The following is a 23,776-nucleotide window of genomic DNA, read 5'->3' on the forward strand; positions in this document are numbered from 1 at the left end:
CCCTCGGCCTTGGTCCGGCTCCAGCTGGCTCCTCTGTCTGAGCAGAGAGACGATCCTGGGCTCGATGGCTCAGTACGAGTGCCAGAAGCAACCCCTCGTGGATTGGGCACAGCAGCTGTTAGCACTGATTAAAAAAAGGAGAAACCCAACAATTATCGGTCTGTGACAGCCAGATCTGCTGCCCGGAGCCAGGGTCGTGCACCCAGCTCTGTCCCGCCGCTCACTCCCTGGGATGCTGCAGGGGGGTGGCGATACTCCGAAAGCACACACGTGCACCTGATTCCACTCCACACCTCCTGTGTTTGTGACCACAGCGTGCACGCAGCAAACAGAGCAGGCTCCCTGCTGCAATGGCTGCGTGTAGCTGTACGAGCAGATAAATCCATGGGGACACCACCAGGATGCCAGCACAGGGTGTGAGCACGCAGCCAGGTGCATACCCAGCACATGCCTGCTGCCCTGCGTTCACTCGTGCAATGGTGAGTGTGTCAGATGGGGCACAGCTGGGCGTGCAAGTGGCTGCCACACTCACGGCAAAGCCCCAGGGCAGCTGTGGCCGTGCTGCTCCTCCAGCTCGAGCTTCTTGGCAGCCCCACATCTCTGCGGAGCTGCTGAGCATCCTCCTCTCCCCGCGCGCCTGGCCTCCTCGTTAATATCTACCGGCTGAATTATTTATTACAAACAGATGTTAGAGTTTAAAGAGTGTTAAGAGGATATCCTTGGCTAATCAATTTATTTTTAACTGGTTTATGTATTTATTACAAGCAGAATTTGGACTTCAGCTGCCATTTTAAATTATCCCTCGTTCATCACAGCGCTGCACGTGCTGTTTGGATGCTTGTGCGGTGTCCTTGGGGACCACAACTGAGCCACAAATCTGTTGTCGCTGGCCAAGGAGAAGGCTCGCTTATTCTCTTGTGTCTCCAGACACTACATAAAATTCAGACACCGACGTGAAATGCACTGCAGGCTCCCGCACTGAGCTCACCTGGGTGAGCTGCAGCTGGGCCGGGCTGAGAAGCGAGATCTGGCAAACAGTGAGCAGAGGGGAGGGAGGCTGGCAAGGGGCAGAAAACTCCAGACCCCAGAAGAAGCAGGGGGATATGGACTTGGAATGCCCCTCTCCATCTCCCCCATCCCCGTGGCCCTCTGAGAGCCTTTTGGGATAGCCTTTGTTGGACCACCCTTGAGTACCAGGCGCCTCTCTGGGAGGACACCACCAAGAATCTGACCCAGAAAATACCCAGAAGCCAGCTCTGGGATGAGGCCAAGCAAAAGCCAAGACTAATTAGGACGGTGCAAGTTTTGCTCCACAGTTGCCTTATGCAACCACGATGGCCATGAACCCAGCGTGGTCTGAGATCCCATGAAAATGGGAAGCAGGAGCAGGGATAAGGGAGCACCCTCCAGGCTCCAGCCATGGCCAAGGGCTCCCAGCCCCGTGCTGGGCTGCTACAGCCTCTGCTACAGCCTCAGCCCTGGCTGGGCCACATTTAGGAGATGTCCACTGCAAACCATGGCCACTCACGTGAACCCACAGCCCACACCCTGTTGGACCTCACAAACCAGCACGCAACCAGCAGATGTTTCTCCACTCACTGCTGCAGCCCTCGTAAATCCCCTGGGCAAACCCAAGGCATCTCCGTGGCAGTTCATCACCTCCTGGGGAGCACCAACATCTTAAAGAACCTGTCAGCTGTGACTGGGTGAGGGAATCAAGCAGCATTTCAGCTTTTAGCTTGTCACCATTTCCAAGAGAAATTGGTGAAAAAACAAGAAGGGGGGAAGCTGTAGGAGGAGGGAGATAAATGGTGCTGGGAAGGAAGAAGAGGAGGAGGAAAGGAGAGGGATCGGAGACAAAAAAAGGAAGGGGGGGGTGAAGCTGTGCATTGAGCACAGCAATTAAAGCCACCCTGAGCTCACCCAATTAAATTGACTGGAGAGAGGAGGAATCCCAAAGGATAATTTCCTGGTAAATTGCTTGTTTGTCTCTTTCAGCCTCCAATGCTGGGAAGTTTTCATGTCAGTCACGGCGTGGATCTGAACCCTGGAGAGAAGGAAGAGAGCGCTGTTGGTAATTTAGTGGGCAAAAGGCATCTCTTCTTAGAAACCTCCTCAGAAGTGCCATAAATCTGAGCAAATCTTATTCATAACCACAAAGCGATGAGAAGGGAAACAGCCAGGAGGGAGGAGGAGGATGGGGCACCCGTCCCACCTTGGTCTGCCTCGTTGGTGCCATCGGGGCTCTGCTGGCAGGGTGCGGGTGCAGGGTGCTGCAGCCCATGCAGGGAAACTGTTCTCACCTGGGGAAAAAACACGGATGCGTTTGTGTGCATGGGCATGATACAGGGTAGCGAGGGGATTGCTGCAGAAGGAGAAATGCCAAGCAAATCAAAAAGCCAGGAGCCTGTCAAGGTGTGATTAATGCTGGGCCCGTCTTGCTCCTCTCCTCGGCTCATCCATAATTCACAGCAGCCTCCGGTGGGCAACGCGGCGGAGCACAGCACGCTCGGGACTGCCAGCCACCGTGCCCACGGCTTGCCTGGAAACAGCCCGTTACGTTCACTTTTTGCAAGGATCAGTCCCAAAATAAGCAGAAGCAGAAGCCATTCCCTTCTGGGAATCACACAAAGATGTTCCAGGGACCAGCAAAAGCCGTCCCTCTGCGCAGAGCTCCTCAGACGTCTTCAGTCCTTGGAAGTGGCCCCGTGCTGCCAGTAAAGCTGGAGGCAAGCAAGGGCCTGCAGAGTTACTGCTGCTCCGTGCTTGGGGCCACGCTGGGTGCTTAAACCCTGCAGTTATGGGAAGCAGCGGAGTGCTGCAATACCTGGCTGGACGCAGATGAGCAGCTGCTGTGTCGAATAGTTCTGCAGGAGATGGTGTCCAAGGGGCCTAAAAAAATGTAGAACCACAGATACAAATCCCAGACCATGACCTGAACAGAGGAGACAGAGCCTGGCGAAGCAGCTTCAGCTCCAAATGCAGAGAAAACCCCAAACTGCTCCCAGGCAGCAACCAAGCAAGACCTGCAAAGGCTCACGGTGACTTCCTGCAGGACAGGGTGGGCGATGTGTGACACCCTGAGCCTCGCCCCGTACACCCAGACATCCCCCTGCAGCTCACCCAGCAATGGGATGGGAGCCCCTTGAGGGCACCAGCCCCCTCCCCAGCCCCTCGGTCCTGCTCCTGCAGCGGGCGCTCAGCAGGCTGCAGCCGCTCTGCCAGCACCGAGTCTCAGGCAGTCAATCAAGGCATCAGCTTGGAAGTGTTAAAGGCCCTTGTCTGTCTTTATTATAATCACAGCACTACACCTTGTCGCCGCGTGTGCCCTAACGCTGCAATATTTTGCGCATGATTTCACCAGCTGCTGCTGGAGGCATTAGGGAACCGATGCTCCTTCGCTGCTCTGGGTGTTTGCTCGCTTGTTTGCAGTTAAGCCTCTTTTCATTCTGGCTTCTCTCTATTTATTCACCTTGTGCTTTACAGAGCGGCTGCTCCCTCCTTTGCCCCCTCTGTGGCTGGTAGCGTCTTTACCAACGCTCGGACAAAAACCACACAAAAGTTCAAACAAGCAAAGCTTGGATCGAGGGAGGGAGCAACTCAGGGCTGTGCTGCTGGGGCTTGAGTTAATGCACACAGACAACACAAAGTTTCAGCCTCATTACTGGTGCTTGCCATGATTCCCTGCCCAGCCTTGGTGTGCAGGAGCGGTTCCTATCCCTGCCACTTCACCCAGCATGGAGAGCAGGGGGTCTCCACCTTCCCCCTGGCCCCCAAACGAGCACAGGGTACAGCCCAGAGCCCTTCCCACCTCCACAGGGGAGGAGAAAGTCCTATTCAACAGGCAGAACAACCAGGGTGTCTCCAAAGAGCTTGAGAAATAAAAATAAATGTGAGCATGAATGATGAAAACTTGATTAAAGCCAGTGCAGGGTTTCCACCGTAGGCCTGGGCCCTTCTGAAGGCCTGCAGAGCGAGTGCTCGGCAGTGCCATGAATCTTAGCAACACCTCAAAGGCTTTGCAAAGGGGCAAGGGTTCCTCTGCCCACACAGCAGAGATGTAAGCGTGGTGTAAGGCGGTGACCAGCTTTGCTTTCATGGCAGAGCCAGCACCTGAGGCCCACAGCAGTGCTCTTGCTGCTCGATCTGGTGGCTTCTCATCCTCCCCAGCACCTCGGTGGGCTGCTGCTCAGGGGCTCCTCTCCAAAGCTGATCCCTCCCTGCAGAGGCAAAGCCATCCTGGTGGTGCTAGAAGGCTTCTTAAATTGTGCCAACAAGAAGCAGCACAGCTGCCTGGATCCCCAGCCGTGGGATTAGCAGCGTTGTTGACAGCAGAGATAACCACACGTACAAAAGCAGAATGAAAGCTCCTATCCGAGAGCTCCACAAACACAAGGCTTTGCTGCTTGACCCAAACGAAGAAAAAATCTGGGCTCTCACAGGCGTCTGGCACACCCCAGGGTGCTGCATGGCACGGCCAGTCTGCTCAGCAGGGCACCCGTTGGCTACAGACACAACGAATGCCCAGCCAAGGACATGCACACACCGTCTGAGGGCAGGATGAAAAGAAAAAAATCTCACCTCGTTTGCATTCCCTAAGTGCTACCACTGTCCCTCCAACGGGCTGTCCCTCGAACTGCCCCCTCTCCAGCCACTGGGTGTAAAACTGGATATTGTGGGAGATTAATGACCTTAGAAAAATGTAATTATGCAACAGGGCTCTGCTCTTAATAACTGCGTATTTTACTTGTCAATGTGCCTTAATTGAAAATGAGTAGGCGATACAAGTTGCAGTGGAGTTGGCTGGCAAGCCTTTAACGCTATATTAATTGTAGTAATTAGCAGTCACTTTATGTTGGAGTCATCTATAAATAGGGGGTCCATTAGTTTAGCCGGAGTGTGATTTAAAATGCAAATAAAATCTCAGCTATACGTATAAATCATTCCTTCCCTCTGTCCCCCAAATTTACAGTCATATAAGGGTGGTGATGCTCTGGATGAGCTTGCCCTCAGGAAGAGACAACTTTGGTTGTTTGCCATCACGGGAGCAGCTGGGGGGATCTCAGCACCCCAAGCACTCCCTGGCTAGAGGGGTTTGCCCACAGCAGCAGCTTTGCTTGGTGCTCCCACAGCTTTTCTGGCTGTTGGGTGTCTAACCCAGCACCCCAACACTCACTGCCTGATGTCCTGGTCAGTGATGCAGTTGCAGTGGTTGGAAGGGCGCTGGATAAATCCTAAGAGCCACATGGTGGAGGAGCAGACCACAAAGTCAAGTAGTCAGCAGCTTGGTCCTGCTTCAGGCACAATGGCACTGCTGCAGAGGTTACCTTTGAGAAGAAAAACATCAACAGCTGTAAAACACAGGAAAAGGGAAAGCAAGCACCAGCTGGAGACAGCAGGCTGTGGTACCAGGAGGGCACCAGGCTGGTGTCCCCCCTCCACAGCATCCCCATGGGGGGGAAAACCCAGCAGCACCCAACCTGCCACTGCTCGAGGTGGCCTGGCTGGCACGGTATGGCACGGTATGGCACGGTACGGCACGGCTGGCTGCCCTGCCAGGCTCACAGCAGCTCCTTGTCCCATGCCCAGGGCCCACCAGGACCGTGGGTTTCCCATCCCCACCGGCACAGCACCACCAATCCCATCGCACCCAGGCACGCTCCGGTGCTCACAGCCCATTAATGACACGCTCCACTTATTTGATTATAACTAAAGAACAAGAAAGAGAGAAAGGAGGCATATTCCTTTATTACCAGAATCACATTAAATTACAGCTTGTATTACCAGGGGTAAAGGAACCCACTGAAATAAAATACTGGCTCTGAAACTCAAAGAGCAGTGCTATTAAAAATTAAAAACCAAACCAAAAGTGCTTTCCATTACTGACCAGGTCTTGGTTTAAAAGAGATCATCCACTCCCCCATGTTGACATAACCCTGCTGCTGAGGTGCACGTCTATTCCTGCACAGCCAATCTTGAGCAGGGAAGGAACAACAATCTTGGGCTAAAAAAGACGAGGAAAGAAAGAGAAGAGATGAGAGGTCTCTCGCTGCCGCAGGAGCAGCTCCCATTCAGGTGCTGTAAAAAGCCTCAGCACATTCTAATTGAAGATACATTTATATTACTCTTCACAGAAGATTTCACTCATTCAATAATTTATCCTCCTTAAAAGTGATTGTATCGCAAAGATGAGAGAGCAGAAAGGAGCCGCCAGCTCCAATTCCTCTCCACTGCTCCCCGTGGGCTGAGGGAGGAGATGGGCTGGGACCCCCAAGCCTCCGCTCCCAAAATCAGGGAGAGGGGCTGCGCTCCTGCCCTCCCCCAGGGGCTCTTTGTTTTGCTCCTAAATCAGGGGCAGAACTGAGCAAATCTCCCAAACTCCCCCACCCCAAAGGCCCGTCTCATCCCTTCCTCTTGCCCCTCTCCCTGGACCTCGAGCAGCTCCAACCCAAGGGGAAGAGCAAACCCCAGGGCACCCTTAGCCCCCAGCCCATCCCAGCTGTCTGACCAGCACAGCCTGTCTGCGAGAGGAAATCCCTCTCTGTGCAAAGGGGAAGAGAAGAAAGCTTTTTCCATCCACATAATGAAAGGTTTCTCGAGACGTAACAGACAGGAAAAGCCCTCAGTCCCAGCCTTTGCAACGAGCTCCTGCTAATTATGGCTTTAGCTCCGAGCACGTTGCCTCCTGCCTGCGCCAGGGCCAAGCTGCTGCGGCACGGGGAAGCTGCCGGCTGCGGTGACTCACCGGCGATGCCAGGTCAGGACACAGCCCCCCCGTCCTGGAAGGGGATTCACAAAGCCACGATGTTGCACGGAGCAGCAGTGAGAGGGATGTCCGAGTCTGGTGGGACGGGAGGAGAGGGCTCAGCACTGGGGGAAGAAGCTTTCTTCTCCGTGTGCCCCAACAGCAGAGATCTTGGGGACACCACATCCACCCAACCATGAGGAGCAGAGGACAAAGACGTGAGAGAAGGGAAGGTGGAAGAGCTCACCTGGATGTTTTTGAGCCCATACTCCCCCAGTGCAGCAGATCAGGTGTCCTTCACCCTAGCAAATTCCCATCCTACTCCTTGGAGGAGATGCAGGCGTTTCTACCACTGCTTAGGAGAAGCTGGGTGAGCAGGAACCAGAACAGAGGACCGGGTTCCAGTTCTGGCACTGCACACTCAGGAGCGCAGTTAAGGTCCCCAATGTCACTACTGTGAAGCCACGCTGGTTCCCCATGGAAAGATCTGATGGCCCTGTACCACAGGGACATTTGGCATCTCCAGGTCACCAGGTCTGTGGCTGAGCAGCGTGGAGCCATGAGAAGACCTGGCTCAGCCTTCCCCACAGCCAGGGCTCGGCAGCCTGCCTCTGTGCTCTCCTCAGAGTGCTGCAAGCCATAAGTGATCCCCTTCGTATGCATGGGGTGATGCAACCTACATCTGGCTAAAAGGCAGGTTGGGAACAAGGAGCTTGAGCCAGCGGGTCTGGGCTGGTGGCCTTCAGAGACCAGAATTTCTTATCAAGATTCTTGTTAAGTCTAAAGGGGAAAGAAAAAAAAAAAAAAAAAAAAAAAAGAGAGAGAGAGAGAGGAAAAAAAAAAAAAAAGAAAGAAAGAAAAACAAGCAAAACAGAGCCTTCCTTCCTTGCAGTTTGCTCACAAACACAGAACAACCAAACACAGTGTAAAGATTTGCCTTCAGATGCTTTGCTCTGGCCCATTCTTCAGCAATGTTTATGGGCTCTCCCTGCAGGAAAATCCAGAGAAAAGCTAAGCATTTGTAGATCTATCGTGGTTGCTTTGCACCAGCAGCCACCTGGAACTGTCATATGGTGAAGAGGCAGGGAACAGTCAATAAAGAGGATGGTTTTTTTCTCCCCCCCAGATATTCCCCAGACTTGGGAGAGCAACTCAAGGTCCATCAGACACGTGAGTACTCAAAAAAGGTGACAGGTCTGCTGCTCCTTCACGCTGCCCTCTCGGTAAGACTTTCATGGAGAACCTGGGGTGTACATCGCTAAAAACACCCTCAGGTGTGGGTTCTCTGAGATGACATGGCTTTCCCTGACCCTGCTGCCACTGTGTCCTTCTCCAAGGCCCGAAGGAAAGGAGCGATGGCTCTGGGAGTGGAGCGAGCCGTGCTTTGAGTGCCACCTCTCAACGAGGTGCTTATCATAAGAGGGACAAACAAATGAAGATGAACTAACGTAAAAATAAATACACAAGCAACTTTGGCATGGAAGGCAAAACAGGATTGATCTTTTGCTTGACTTACTCCGAAAATTGCTTCTTCACTGCCCGTTTATGCACATTAATTGAGCGTCTGGCCCGGCTGCGTGTCTGTTTAAGCCCTCAATCAATCCCCTTTCGGATGACTGCAAGATCAATAGGGTAGTAATTTAATAAAGGACATTTTCAGTTGCCTTTTAAAAGCTACTGATGGGATTTAATCCCATCCCATTTTTTAAGAAGAAAAGGGGCAGTGGGAGAGGAGAGCCAGGGTTCAAACCATGACCCAGAGCATTTCCCTCCCAGCAGCATCCTTTTTGGGTGAAGCTTGCAGAGAGCTTCTCGACTTTCCTAATTGTTCTTTATCCTTCCCAAGATGTGGCAGGGCCACCTGTGGTCAGCACACTAACACCTGTGTGACACTGCCTGTGTTGGTGTTCCCAAAGGTTGGCAGCAATTTCTATGCAGCTTCAGGTTGGTGCCCTCACACAGCTCCAAGGAGCCACGTGCTGCAGACAGACAGAAGGTCCTCTTGTCCTCTCCCTTACCAAGACAACATTTGACAGCATCACTAGGACAAGCGAGAGCACCCTCATCTGTCCTGAGAGTCCAAGTCTTGTCCTCAACCTTCCCACTACAAGGACTGGTCCTCCAGCCTCTTCAGAAGCCAGTGCACCAAAATCCTGGGGACGATGCATCCACCAGCCACAGCGCTTCCCAGATGAAGAAGCTGCCAAGTTCAAGGCACGGTTGTCTGCCCCTTGCAAGAGGTTTGGCCAAGAGAAGAGGCATCTCCATGCTGGACTTTTAATCACTAGGTTGAAAAAACAGAGACAGAAGAGACAGAAGAGCTCTACTAAAAGCTCCTTCGGGTTCACAAACCACATGCGTTAGGGCTTCACTAGGCAGGAGCTGACACATTCCTGCCTCCTCCAAACCCCTCGGATTTGTGCTGCTTGGTTTCAGTCCGGAATTGGTCCTGGTGCCAATATTGCCTGGCTGGTTATTGATGCACGTAAGCCTCCCGCTCTGTCTGGTGCCATTCTTTCCTCCCTGAGCCGGCACTGCTCAGCGATGAGCACAATTCCTCTGCCCTGCAATGTGCCCTTGCACCAGCACAGCCAGATGCCTCTTCCCCTCCCCAGCCTCTGTCTCCAGCCTGTCCATGTTTAATTTCTCTAATCGCTTTCTTCACAGCCATCCTCTCTAAACCCTTTATCTTCCTCCAGGCTGCAATTCCCTCCCTTTGCTGCTTCTCCATTTCCTTTCTGTGATGTTTTGCCCAAAGCTGTCTGCAGTACCGTGGTTTAACCATCTCTGTGCTGGGAGAACGGATTAAATCCCTGCCCCTCTGCTCGGGTGCCCTGGGTCGCACAACCCAGGACTGCATTCGCCTCCTAACAAGCATTCATCCCGGAGGCACTCCAGAGCCAGCTCTGCCTGTGCGCTTTCTACCCGGCACTACTCAGCCATTTTTGTCCTCAACTCGTGGCTGATAGATCACGTCCTTGTTAATCTGACTCCTGGCCTCCCAGCTGCACGCATCTCTGCGTTGTGCTCAGCTCCTCGCCTGGCTTTGCCGGACTGTGGTCATGGAGGCCGAGCTTTTTTCCAGCCCTGTCTGCTCCAACCTTTAGGCTCAGGGGGCTCCGTGGGGCTGGGGACATGGAGATGTGTCCCTCTCCCTCCCCATCCTGCCAGGCTGCTGTCTTGCAGGGATTTGCTTGATGCTGATACTGCTGGAAAACTCTTGATTTGATGGCAGGCAGGTGGGCAGCGAGCTGTGGCTGCTCCACCGAAAACATCCATGTGGTTTGACTGCAAAACTTCTCATATGTATACGTATATATTTATATATTTATATATTTATAAGCTCTCATCAGTATGAAGGGAGCTGACACAGTGCCCAAGCCCATTACTGCTGCAGCGAGGCCCTGACGGCTGTTCCTGGAGAGAGCTCCAGCCGTGCACGGAGCAGCCGCCACACATCTCAGGACAGAAACCGGAGGAGCCCAAACCTATAAATAAAAGATATGAATTAAACATGATTCTTGCATTTTCAAGGGTCAAGTGAGTATTCGGTCACTTAGCAATATCATCTACTCCCACAGAGGGAAAAGAAAAAAAAAAAGAAGAATAACAATAAGTGTTTATCATTACTTGTTGTTTAGCAAGTGACATTTTGAAGGAGCAAATCTCACCCTTGCTGAGAGTGTGGGAGCCAAAACTCAGTCCCACAGGCAGTTCCTCCTAAGCCCACATACCTCCTCCAGAACAGGCAGGTGACAGCTGTCCCCATTGTTAAAGCTAGGCAAAAAAAAGTCTGTGGAGAATATGCTTGATAAATAGATGAATTTGACACTCTTTGGCAGAGGCAGGACCATAACCCAGCCTCCTGGCTTCCCAGGAGTGAGATAACAAGACCTGTGCCTGTGAGCACATCAGACCCTCTGGGCTGTGTCTCTCCTCATGGGGAGCCAGCTGAGCTGCAGGGATCATCCTGTTAAGGTGAGCATTAATCTGGAAATCTGGTAGCAAATGCGTTTTTCCAGGTTCTCCTCTGGAATCTCTTAGAAATTCCCTGATTTTCCTTCAGTCTGCCCAAACGTCTTGTGAACATCACGGCACGGCCCAATGCAAGAGCTGCTGGGGGAGCTGAGAAGGCCACCACAACCTCTCCCCCCAGACACCGATTGCCACCCCCATCAAGGAGCACAGAAAAAAAAAAAACAGGATGGTGATGGATCTGAGATGTCAACATCGTTTCTGTTGCCTTGCAATCACTACAAACCACAGCTGGATTTTTCATTTCCAGCCTGGTAATAGATAAGAAGGGACCCAAGCCAAGCTCCCAGTGCCTGAGACTCTCCCCTTGCTGGAACTGAACAATTTCCTGCAGCCACATTCAAGCTCATCAGTGCAGAACAAAGCCATAAAAGCTGGAGTCACTCACCCACCCCCATGTTACCCACATTTGCATTTTAGGACTCTCACAAGTACCAGAAATTCCTTCTCATGACACCTTTTTGAGATGTCTTTGCATGTTTAAATTAGTGCAGAGTGAGCTGGTGCAGCTGAATTAGGGGCTCCTGAAAAATGCCAATACCTCCAACCCCAGTGCACACAATCATCAGGTACAGCAGCGCAGATGATGTGCCCTAATTGGTTTTAATGGGTAGACAAGGTCAGATAACAAAGGGACCACCTATTTACCTGCTCACTGGCCTGTTTCATCCACATGTCACTCCCCATGTAGCTGAAATTTCGGATAACATTGCATCTCCTTTGGGTTAATCTCCTTACAGGTGTCAGATTTCCTTAATTCCTGGTCTCCTTAATTGGCCCCGCTGTTAACACCAGGTGGCATTCCTCTGCTTCTCTGAGGCCTCTGTTGCTTTTGCTGCAGCCGCCGCCACCTTGTTCTCCTCTGCGTGCCAAAAATCATCCCAGTGCTGGAGCTTTCCTGTGGAAGACAGGAGCCCCCAGGGTGCCCACGGGAGCAGCGGTGACCTGAGATTAAAGCAGTGATTAAGAACAGCAAAGGCACCAGGTGTTCATCCCCAACCACGAGACGGTGCAGAGACAGCTGGGCACCCCGGGGAGCTCAGAGGGGTGCGCTCCCACCAGCTGGGGTCTCACACGTGTTTTAAATGGATAACTACGGTGCTAACATGGATATTATCAACAGCAAGGTGCACAGCAGACTAAAGAAGGAATTCAGCCTTTGGCTCTGGGAAATCTTTTCCCAGGCACTACAGATGCGCCCAGCCCAGCCCCACTTCCAGCATCTCCCAAATATTTCGTCACTCACACAGCTAGGGGCAGCCCAGCATCTTGTCACCTTCCAGGTACCAACCTGGCCTCCGAGTGCAAACCTGCAGGCACACAGAGTTGGCCAATTTCAAGCTCCCAAAAAGACTTTCAGAGTGAGCAGCTCTGTCAAGAAATGTATTTAAATTACTCAAAAAATATACCTGATCTGCTTTTAAACTGGGAAATAAATGAATTGCACAGAAGACAGAACAAAAAATATTAAAGCCTATGTAGTTTTCCATATTTACCTCCCAAAATGAGGAGGCTGGATTCTCAGCTTGTGTAAATCTCCTTTAAATGACATTCATGTTAATGATGCTGTGCTGATTTACACCACTGGAGAAATTAGCTTCCTCTATGCCTGGGTCTCTGTGCACATCTGTCCTTTGAGAATCAATAAATAAAACTTGAAAATAATATTCATCCACCATTTATTCTGCTTAATTATTTAAACTTCAGATTCTGGAAATAATAAAGCAGTAATAAAGAAGAGATTTACCATCCACCACAATTGCTGGAAGCATCTCACATTATTTCCTTCTTTACTTTTTAATTTCCCTCTCTCTTTTTTTTTTTTTTTTTTTTTTGGTTTGCCAAATTGAATCGATTTATTAAAATTGTTGCAAAACTGATTTGCTCTGATCTATTGGTGGTGATGAAGAGAAATGGGCTGCTCTGCTCCCCCGTGTCCCCCAAGTCCTGCTCATTAAGAAGGATAATGCTTGGCCGTCGAGGGAGCCGTTTGCAGCATGCCTGAATGGTAAAGACTGATTAAAAGCAAAACGTAACTTCAGAGGGTAAATGATACTCGTGATGACGAATTGCGAGAAGAATCCAGCCAAGAGAACCCAGCTCCTGGATGACAAATCTGCAGAAATCTGACTGAGGTGCCACAATAGCTTCGAAAGGCTGGGATGGGCAAAGTTAGATTGCTTTTAAACAAAGACTTTTCTTCTGTGGAGCAGCTGGAGGTGAATCACATTCTACGCTCTCCTGCAAGTGGCTGAGGATGGTCTCTGGACTTTTGGAGCTCTTGGTGGGTCTCAGACCAACCCGTTCCTCCAGGCTCCATCAGGACCTCACGAACCAGACCAAACACTGCCTGGGAAATCACACCGTGCTTCAGATGCTGGAGGATTCTAAGATTTGCTGGTGGCAAGAGGAAAAGGAAAAAAGTCACCCAGTGAGACGTGAGCTGATAAAGCTTGGTTTCTGATGGATGAGGGGGCTGAGATCAAGGAAGGGCCGTGCCCTCCCGTGGGGAGCCAGGCTGTGAGCAGGGACAGCCCCGCTGTGTGCCAGCACCGGCTCCCCGGTGCTGCGAGCAGGAGCGGCGGGCGGCTGCCTGAAATAAAAACCTGTCTGTGCCGACTGTGACAGGCTCTAATCCCAAGTGCTTTGACAGGCCTGTCGCCTGCCACGTCCACCTTATGCCCCGCAGAGATGAGCCGGGCGTCCTTGTCACGCAGCTGCGGTTTGGCACAAGCGCCCCGATGCGCTGCAGCAGCCCAGGGAAGGAGCCGTGGGGACGTCACTTGCACACGTGGTGCGTTTCCCAGAGGCTTCATGCATGCTTCAGAACCTGCGGCTTGCTCACATGGAAATCTCTGCCTGCAAGGGATATCCGCACTGGGGCTCTGGAAACACAAGGATGCAGAGTTTTTCCATTACCAACACAGAAGCAGCATTAAAACACCTTAGTGCAGAGCAGGACTGTGCCCCCACATCGCATTAATTAAGCCTTCCACAGCCTTCTCTTGCAGGCCAGCTCCCTGCAGACCACTATGCCAAGTGCAGATATGCTCCAGGTCCAAGCCACTCACTCACTGAGACTCTTTCTGGTCCTGCCTTCCCCCTGCCCAGAGGATTGCCCCCTCCCATGCTGCGGCACAGACCTCAGAAAAACCAAGGAGCCATCCCAACCAGTTACACTACGCTCTAGCAAAGCCTCATGAGAGGTTTTAAAATTGCTTTTTCTGTGTTCCCATAGCCCCACTCACCCCCCGCACATCACCGGTGCCCGACTGGCACAACGCACATCGGGATTAAGTCCAGATGCTTCCCTCCTGTGCCGCTGCTCCCAGACCAGCCTCACACCACAGGTGCCTCCTCTCTCCCCGCTTGCTATTTCCAGCCTCCCGCCCGTCTGCGTGCAAAACCCCAGCTCCCGCTGGCAGCTGCTTTGCCAGATGGGCCAGCAGCTGTGGCAGCGCCACGCTCGGCACAGACCTGCCGGTGTCCGCGTCCCACCGGGCTCCCTCGCCGAGCTGGCACCGAGCTTCCTCAGCACCACAGCTACAGCTCCTGCTGCAGAGGTCCCGGGGCTTTGTGACACGGTGAGCACCCAGATCTGGCTTTATTTTGGCTCTGAGATGCACGTACTGCACTCTGCTTGCAAATGCCAGGTCAAGCTGCTGCCCGTGGGGTCGATCCATGGGGCAGGGTGTGCAGAGGCAGTCCTCAGCCCTGGGTGCCAGCCTTGTAAGAACCAGCACCCAGTGGCACCCCCTGGCCCCACCAGTGGCAGTGACCGGCACCCAAATGCGCCTCTGTGTTCCCACACCAAACACCTGCAACCCCCCCCCCAGCCAAACCAACTCACCTGGCAGGACAGCCCCATTAACGGACCTACAAACAGCCCCCCAGGACCTCCCCCAATTCAGCTGAATTTCTGCTCTGCTTGCTGCGAAGCAGCTGCCAGCAGGACGGCTCCCGGAGCACCCAGCAAAGCTTCCCTCCTCCCACGCTCCCCGACCCATTTCCCGATCCTGTTTTTGCTGGGTGAAGGCAGAGCGACTCGTACCATATGCCTCCCATCTGAGCGCCCACCAGGCTCTGCTGGGTTTTGAGAAACAGGCAGGAAAGTGTCAGGATGAGCGTGTTACACGAAGTACTTTGACAGCAGAGAGCGGGCGAAGCCACCGCACACCTCCCTGGGGCCGAGCTCCACGGGGTGCGCAAGTGGCAGGGGCTCCTGCAAGCAGAGCCAAGCTCTCCTTCCTCCCTCCCCTCTTCCTCAGCACCCGAACGGGGCCCGTTCCACATGCTGGGCTCACATCGGGGCCGGCTGGGTGTCTGACAGGCAGGAGAAGATTCGCTGAGATTTTTTTTGAGAGCAGAAGCGCAGGATGCAATATGCTGTAACACGCTCCCCGCCTCGCCCAGGGGAAGGCGGGCGGAGGATAACTTCATTTCAGGCTCTCAGTGCTGCAGGAATGAGGCCAGAGATGCATCTCCATAGCAAGCCTGCCCAAGGGTTTTTAGGGCAGTGGTGAGGAAAAGGAAAAAAAGTTGCACCCTGGCTTTTTCCCTGAGCTAGGAGATGGATGCCAGGAGAGCTCAGCACAGAACAGCTCTCCGGCTGTCTTACTGAGGGAAAAGCCATCCACTCCTGCCACTTCTCACCTTGTTATCACAGCCCCAGAGCTCAGCATCCTTCAGCCTCCCTGGGAAAACCAATTAAGTCCCTTTCGGTAGCAAAGGGACTTGTGGTGGTGGCAGGGTTGAATTTCCCAGACCAGGAAGGCAGAGCCTGACGTCCAGATTCATGGTCTCCGTGTATTTGAGACATTAACTTAAGGGGGAAGCAGAGACTGCTTTTTGGGCATAGCACTTGCTGCGAGGCAGACGTCAGGACTCCAAGGGCTGTAAATCCCACCCACGGATCATTTTTGCCTTGCTGAAGGAGTCAGCACGAGCACCACCTCCCTAGTTTGGAAACACGCTTTCACCAAGCATCAGCCAAAAGCACAGCTCAAAAGAGCAGCAAAACATTCCCAGGTGACTGGTAGATGCCAAAAAAGTGAACAAGGCCTATTAATAAGATCACAGACACTAATCCCCAAGGGCACCGGTCTCCAGAAATGGTCAGCCAAGAGCCATAACCCAGCCCAGGCTGTGTCTGGGTGTCCCAGCCCACCCCCTTCCTGACCAGGTCACTGCAAGGTGGCCTGTACTCTCCCCAGAGCCATGGAAATAAATTAAAAAAAAAAAAAAAAGAAAAAGATGGAAAATTATTCACCATGGAGATTTTGAGAGCCAGTAATTAATAAATAAAAATAAGTATTGTTAATACCAGGCTTTTATACAGCACTTTAAATTGCAAATTACTCTTGAAGCGTGTATTATTAATTATGTCATTTGCATCCATCGTGGCCTTAATATATAATTATTTATCCTGATAAATAATCTGTGGAGGAATGCGAGGCTGCACCTGACTGGCAATAAGACCTCAGTGCCTGGACTGAGCCTGCTGGCTGCAAAGCCTTGTCGGTGTTTGTCAGCACTTGGTCCCTCGTGTCCTCAAAAGCAGGGCGGCTGGAGCAGGTGTGCAGGGAGCTCCACGGTGTTAGCGCAGCCCTTTCAGGTTTGTTTGTGCATTTTGGGTTTGTCGAGCTGCCAGTGGCACAGAAGAACTGCCGTAGCTACCAAAAAGCCTGCAGCGGTGGCTGCTCCAGCAGGGAAAGCTACCTGAACCCTTTCAGAAGATGCTTTTGCAATCCCCTCTCCCTCTGCCAGCGCTGCCCTGAGCGATGAGGCTGGTTTACGGCTCAGAGCATCTGATCTCCAGCTTCTGGGAACACAAACAACGATTTCCCAGCCCACGCGCTGTTCACAAAATGCCTTGTTTTCGGAGGTGCCAAGGCCCAGAGGCACTTCGAGGGCTGGGCGACAGCAGCGAGCTCACAGCCAGACGGATGTTTGGCCTCTGTCCTTCCAAACCTCACTGGGGACCCCAGATCTCCTCCTGTCATCCTCGAGCCCTGTAAGATTACAAACCAGCAGAGGAAGGATGGCTGGAGGACAGGCTGGAAGGCTCGGGTGGGCTCCGCAGCCCCCTGGCTCCTGACCCCAGATGGACCAAGGGACTCCTGGATCCGGATACCCACAGCCATGAAATCACAGCCAGCAGCAGCCCCCTCCACTCAGGAAAAGAGGAGAGAGAGCTGACTGACACCACAAGCAGACCTCGGGCAGGGGAAGGAGGGGAAACAAAGAAGGAATCCCCCCTAAATTATTTACTGGAGGCTCAGGGGCAAGCCTCTGTCCCAGGCTGGGGGGCTCCAGCCAGGATCTGAGCTATCCCTGTGAGCTGCGGTGCTCAGGCAGGCGCAGGCTCGTGCTTTGCTCCGGTAAATGAATCTTTTCCGCAGATCCGTCCCCTGTGCAGAGGTTAATTTATTAGCAGGGGAGGGAGGAGCCCCGTTGTTTTAATGAAACGTTTTGGCTGGGTGCACGGAAAATGTGTTAACCTAATAGACCTATTATTCCTCCCGTATAGCAGACCAACTTCCCCATTGTGTTTTATCCTTTGCTGCACTAGAAAGCAGGTCTTTTATTCTTTCTTCAAAGCAGAGGCTGCCAGGCAAATGAACATACAGGAAGGCTTCAATGGATATAAAGCACACCGCAGCCCCATGTGCAGCAGGCAGCTCTGCCAGGCAGCCCAGGGAGGCACGAGGGATGCATTCACCATTGACTTCTGCTCATTCCCCCTGTAATCTTTCCCCAAAATCCACCTCAGCCAAAAAATCCATCTCTTTCCCCCCAAAAAATTATCCATCTCCAGCCCCCCACCTACCAAACCTCTCCTCGGCAGCAGCTTCACGTGACAGCTGCAGTTAATGCTTCCCTGCCACATGATGTTCCAGAGGCTCTGTCCCTTTGGTGTGTAAATTACAATTATTTTCAGCGTTGAGGGGAAGGAAGATGCAGTTAGCTCTGTTTTCAGGGTTGGAGGGCCTGGCTGAAAAATTTCATTATGCTTTCACAGCTGTTTCTCCTCCGTTAGGCTTATCTATTTTAAAGTTGTCCTCACCAGAAGTGGTTGCTCTCAGCAGGTTTCCTCCACCTCCTGCCCTGGTTTGCTGGACGGGGAGCCTGGGTTCCTCTGCTGGAGGCTGAGTCACCAAGCAGGCATGAGCGGGGTTCCTTGCCTCAGTTTCCCCACCTGAAAAACAAGAAAACTGACCCAAAATGCAAGAGCTGGTGTAGGAGGAGAGGCACTGTGGGGTGAACGCCGACCAACTGAACACTGCAATGAGTAGCAGCTTGCAGAGCATCAGCAAGCTGTAGAAAACAGACAGAAAAAGGACCCTGCTCAGCACCTGCTCCTCGTCCTGTACCACTGCTGCAGACACCTCCCAGCAACGCTGCCAGGCTGAAATCAATGCACGTCTGCAGAACATCTCTGTTGGCACGAACTGCACCAGGTACCACCGACTTCTTGTTCTGGACATTAAAAACACAGCCCTGATTGGAGATTGTTTTCCCTCAGCTCCTAACACGCCAGAAACCTCCGCTGCAAATCAATAGGTTTTTAACTTCCTCCGCCCGGAATACAAACAAAAAAACAAACCCAAAAAACAACCCAACAACTAACGGATTAATCCTGTCAAAAGAGAGGGAAAAAGCCACCTAACAGAACCACAGCCTGAAAAGTTACAAACTAGCAGTAGGTGACAAGTAATTATAGAACAGGGAAACGTATAGGGAACTCATTTGGGTGAGCAGCGACTGATTAACAGGCACAACATTTATTTTCTTTATTTATGGCCTGGCATTGCGGAAAATTGATACGAAACACCCCATATACTACATGGCTGGTGACACGTTCAGCAAATGAAGAGTCTGGGAAGAAATCAACCTGAATTATATCCACTGTTACTCAACCTCCTCTTTGCAGCTCTCCAATCCTTCACAAAAAGGAGCAGCAGCTGCACCATGGCGGCATCTCAGCGTCCCCCTCTTCTGCAGGAGCTGGGGAGCAGCCAGGTTGCATCCTCACAGCCATCACCTCCAGGACCCAGACCCAGCAGATCCTTGGCAAGCGACCGATTTTGGAAGGCTGAGGGCAGCAAAGTTCATCAGGGTGGGATTTAGCCCACAACACCCCCAGCCCAACCCTGCCATCCAACAGAGGTGCTTAAGAAGGAAGCAGCGCCCTTCCTCCCTCCGCTTTCCCCCTAAATGCTAAATTTAATATCTGGGCTTCTTGCTCTTCAGTGAACGTAGAGCAGCATCTCCAGCTCCCTCTTCGCAGGCAGGTTTGGCTCCAAAGGGAAAAGCATCAAGGTGCTGTGCTCATCTTCCTGGTACCAAGGGTTGGAGCCTCCCGTGGGCAGGACAAAGCCCAAACCTCTCCCAGCACATTGACCTCTCCCTCCCCAACACTCACATCCTACAAGGAGGTCTGCCCGTTCCCAAGATAAAAGTAGGACCATGAAAGGCTCCCAATCCCCTAAATCAGCTGCGGCTAAAAGGCAGCCATTCTCATGGTTAGTTTTCCCCGGGGATGAAAGGCAGCAGTGGCTTTGATAGAAAACTCACCGTTTTTATCAAAACAAAAGCGTTAAAAAAAAAAAAATCAAGCCAACAGAGAGCTTTTCTGAGGCTACAGGGTGCCCCCAGGCATCCCCAGGTAACGGTGGGGCTTGTCAGGAGATGGGAGGTGATGCTGCAGGCAGGTTCTGGAGGCAGAACAGGCACCGCTGAGTAATTCCAGCTCCATCACCTGTAAACCCAGCCAAACAGGTCCCTGATGCAGGTTTTTTTTTGCATTGGAAAATGTCTTTTTATAGGAACTTCTCAACAGCAATAAAAGTTCATTACATTTGGAGGGGGAGAAGCTTCTCAGCACACTCAGAACAGAACATCTCCTTCTTGTTTGCCTTCAGAAGTGTCATTTCTTTTCAAGATCCCGTGTTTTGTGCTGGAGCATGAATGGTTTGAGTACAAAAAGGAGTTAAAAGGAGAAAAGCTTCAAACTTGTACAACAACAACAGAAAAGCAATACTTCAGCTCATCTGAAACAGTTTAAAAAACGTATAATTTCCTTATGTTCTCTGCCCTGATTCCCTCTGCTACCTTTTCCCCACCAAGAGCAGTTTCCCATCTTCACCCAGGTCTGGGAATGCCTGCACCTACCCTGGGCAAATCCCCTCATCTCCTTAGTGCAACCTCCACTCTGCTCACACCAGGGCTGCTCGGGTGCCATCCAGAGGGCTCTGGGATGCTCCAGTGGGCTCAAACTCACAGATGAAGGGGCAGCAGGCACCACCCGTGGGCAAAGAAGTGACACTACCCGCTCCTCGCTGGAGCAGGGTATGTAAAAGCCTCCCCTCACCTTCCCTGAGTTAGGTAAAGCTCAGAGTGCCCCTTTAAGAGGGATGCTCAGTTATGAAACACAGTTGATTTAAATGCAAATTACTGAAAAAATACAACTTTCTTTATTAAAATGCAAATTGCACTTCAAGCCGGCTGCCTCCTGCACGTCTCTGGCTGCTCGACAGCCGCTCGCATCGACATCCTGAGCCTCCAGGCTGCTGACAGCGCGGGCACTTCATGCCACCACCCCGGCATTTTGGGATGGGGTGTGCAGCCCAGCCTGTCTGGAGGAGCTGGACGGGCACAGCCCCAGCAGGGTGACACTGAGGACAGTGCCACCACGCCGCGTGACGTGCTTCCCAGCCCGACTGCTTCCCTCGGAGCTCTGTGTTGTGAAAGGTGTCAGTCTGCCAGAGCCTCATCTCGTAACGAGATGTGGAGATCAGGTGTCCCAGAACTGCTATTTTGAAGTGAATAATTATTGTTTTCACATCTCCTAAGATCCTTTAAGATTTTTTTTTCCTCTATAGAAAAAAAAAAAAAAAAAGTGGCCTGGACAGATGCCATGGAAAAGCCAAGACACTCACCTGTCATTGCAGGGTTAAGTCTGCAGCCAACAAAACCTTCAGGAGCAGGACCTTGGGTTTGGTTCACCAAACTTTGGTGATTTAGGGGTGCATTGCAAAGCCCCAAGCACACAGAAGATCCCAGTTCACTCTTCAAGAAGCCCACAGACCAGGACGGCTCAGTCCTGCACAGATCACCAAAGCCATGGGGAACGTGGTGAACATCTAACGCAGCCAGCATTGCACAGGTACAAGTGGTAACCTCATCTCCAACCTCACAGCCACTGGATTTCCATTTGCTGGAATCCTCCAGCATCCCATCACGATGCTCCCAGAGGCTCCCAGTGCCCATCTCCCCCAATTAACACTGCCAGAGCTGCATGGTGCATCCAGGCCCCTCTTCCCATTGGGGCAGGGGGAGAGAAAAACCCACAGCTACCACCTGTGGGAGCAGGAACTGCTGCAGAGCAGTGGAGGAGCCCCAAACCCATCATCTTCCTCTCCACCAGGACCCTGCAGGGTCAGGGTTTTAGGGTACTCCAAGCCCAAGGCAGAGAGGCACAGGGGAGCTCCTGTGCATCTTCCCAGAGCACCCAGTCCCTGCAGAGCCAAACCACCTGTTTGCAACCCCTCAACTTTGCTCCTTGGCCCAACTGCTCTACAAATTCCTGGCTGTTGCCTTTGGCCACCAGCTGACTCAAGTTGCTGGAAGATTATTAAAGACAGCAGGAACCGGAGAAGGTCCAAACAGGCTCCTTCTCTCATGTAAGCTGCTCCCCCCAGGAAAGCATTTAATTGCTTTGAATGATCCCACAGCCTCCGCAGAAACCTTCCCTGGTCACCCAACCACCCTGATACTTATTCCTCCACAGGGCCTGATTTGGGCTTGGTTTTCCTTTCACTTCCTATTACTGTTGCCCTAATCCCCTCCTCCAGCCTTTCCTGTCCTTCATCCCGCATCTCTCACTCTGTCCTTCCTCACTCTGGCTTTCAGACGTCCCTGTTCTGATATTTAGCAAGGGAAATGTCACCACGAGACATGGTGAGGCTTAGAGATGGACCTGAAATCAAATCTCTGCACGTAAACAGCCCAGAGCTCTGAGGGGCTCAGCTAAGCAAACAAAGCCCAGCAGATCGCTATAGGACATGAGCAAACCTCTAATTAACGATGCGAGGAAGGGACAGCCCCAGGAGCTGCGTGTGCTTCACTCCTTGCTGCAAAATTGCCGGGCAGGGGCAGACCGTACTCGGGGCAGGTTGGGCACCCGTCCCAGCCCTGCTTACAGCTCCAGTCCCCAACAGCAGGTTGTGTCTCTTCCCTCATCCCAGCCCACCCTCCTCTGCTTCTGAGGTGCTCGCTTGCCTTTTTCAGCGTGATTTCCCAAGGAAACAGAACGTAATGCAATCACTGCTCTTTTCTCCGTCTGCCCATCTGTCGGGTCCCTGTCTCCCCAGGGACTCCAAGAAGCTGTGGGCTGATTTCAATCGCATGTGGCAAGAGGCTCTGAGAAGCTCAGTGATCATGTTTTGTAGGAGCAGTGACCAGAGAACGAAGGCAGATGCAATCTGGTCTCCCCAGCACGGACAGGAACCTGTGCCAGACATGCTGTGGGACACAGAAGAAACCAAACCTGGGAGAGCCCCATCGGAGAACAACTTTCTTGCTTTTGCCTATTTATAGAAATACCCCAAATTTTGTTCCGGCTGTTCAAAAATAAGAATATAATAAGACCAAGGAACACACGGACCCTGTGAAGCCCCCATACCTAAAAGTAACTCTATAGGAAGCTTTGCTGAGCAAAACCCTCAGGAGCTGAGAGGTCACACACGCCATCCTCCGCCCCCTTCCTTCCGCACCACCACCGTTTAATCACCATTTGCTATTTAGCATCCAGCATAATAGGCTCGTCGTCGAGCATATGCCAGCTCTGTGAAGCATTACTTCATCCATCATTGTCTCCCAGGCTGTCTCACCTTCCTCCCAGGCATCTTCCCCGTACCTCCAGAAACACTTTGCGCAAAGCCACCAAGTGGCTCTGAGCCAGCACAAAAAGTTACAGCTCCTGAAGAACGAGCTGGACTTGCTGTTCCCTAAACAGGGCCCCGTCTGCTGCTAGCAGAGCTGATATATTTATTTTCATTAAATTTAATCCAGGGATATTCTCCTCCTCCTCTGTCTCCCCCCCCCTCTGGTTGCTGAAGCAGCAGGGCTCGGGAAAGGAGCCACCTTCCAGTTGATTTCTTATTCAGAGGAGCCAGGTCCGTGTTCCTGTCCTATTTAATTAGCATAGAAGGAGAATTGGGTTGCACTGGAAACCACTGCTCGCTGCCTCACACGGGAGAAAGCTGCTGTGTGCTTCCAGCTAGCACAGCAGCAGCGAGCAGGGCAGAGGCTCCCCCTGCTCAGGCTGTGGGGCTGTCACCTTCCTCCTCCCCCAGCACAAAGCCCCTGTGCCCGCTGAGCATCATCCCCTGGTGGCACAAAGAGGCTCCAAACTTCTGCCACCAGATGTGCTGGCAGGCTCCAGCTCCTCCCAGCCCAGGAGGAGGACGGGAGCAGCTCTCCCTACCTGTCACCCAGCCTCTCCTAGGTGGCAGGATCCGAGGCACAAATGAAATACATCCCCATCCCCTGCTGCTTCCCCTCCAGCCTTCCCTCACACCCGCTTTTAAAACAATAGCTAAATAACCCCCCTCTCACCAGCTGCATAAATCACCTGTATGGACTTAAGTGACACGGGAAAACAGCTGAGTTTTGAGGCAGTTTTTCTGGCCAGGGGAAAAAAAAAAATGAATAAAATAAGAGCTGGCAAAACTCTGAGATCAACTCTTAAACTCCACTGAGGGTGCCAGGCTAGGATTTAGCTGAGGGAATGGGCACTCTGAGTTTCCCTGGAGCTGGCACAGATACTGCAGGTGGGTCACAGCACAGGGACGAAGCCAGCAGGAAAATCTCAGGGTTTGCTGCTCTATAACAGAATTTAGGGGACACGATGTTACTGCCCTGCCCTGCCACGGATCGCTGGAACAGCCCTGGGCAAATCTGCAGCACCTCCAGTGTGCAGTGACCCTCGGC

At 52.3% G+C, this 23,776-nt stretch overlaps 2 long non-coding RNA genes across 6 annotated transcripts; both read right to left on the reverse strand.

The window, feature by feature from the left end:
• LOC139999612 (uncharacterized) lies at positions 1–7,553 on the reverse strand. Of its 2 annotated transcripts, XR_011805090.1 has the most exons (6): positions 6,746–7,553; positions 5,888–6,004; positions 5,177–5,327; positions 2,216–2,892; positions 1,924–2,047; positions 1–124 (listed from the first exon to the last, which is right to left on the reverse strand). It is a non-coding gene; the product is annotated as an uncharacterized lncRNA (long non-coding RNA). The 2 variants fall into 2 exon arrangements; XR_011805089.1 differs by having other exon boundaries at positions 5,888–7,553.
• A 31-nt stretch (positions 7,554–7,584) lies between these two features.
• Positions 7,585–23,351, reverse strand: LOC113839930 (uncharacterized). 4 transcript variants are annotated; one of them, XR_011805086.1, is made up of 6 exons: positions 23,271–23,348; positions 20,722–20,885; positions 17,847–17,978; positions 12,277–13,665; positions 11,429–12,151; positions 7,585–10,233 (listed from the first exon to the last, which is right to left on the reverse strand). It is a non-coding gene; the product is annotated as an uncharacterized lncRNA (long non-coding RNA). The 4 variants fall into 4 exon arrangements; XR_011805088.1 differs by lacking the exons at positions 7,585–10,233; positions 11,429–12,151; positions 12,277–13,665 and adding exons at positions 14,814–16,791; positions 22,035–22,306 and having other exon boundaries at positions 23,271–23,338; XR_011805085.1 differs by lacking the exons at positions 7,585–10,233; positions 11,429–12,151; positions 12,277–13,665 and adding an exon at positions 14,816–16,791.
• Between the last annotated feature and the right edge of the window lie 425 nt (positions 23,352–23,776).

The sequence above is a fragment of the Anas platyrhynchos genome, chromosome 27 (genome assembly GCF_047663525.1).
Source record: "Anas platyrhynchos isolate ZD024472 breed Pekin duck chromosome 27, IASCAAS_PekinDuck_T2T, whole genome shotgun sequence".
NCBI lineage: Eukaryota > Metazoa > Chordata > Aves > Anseriformes > Anatidae > Anas > Anas platyrhynchos.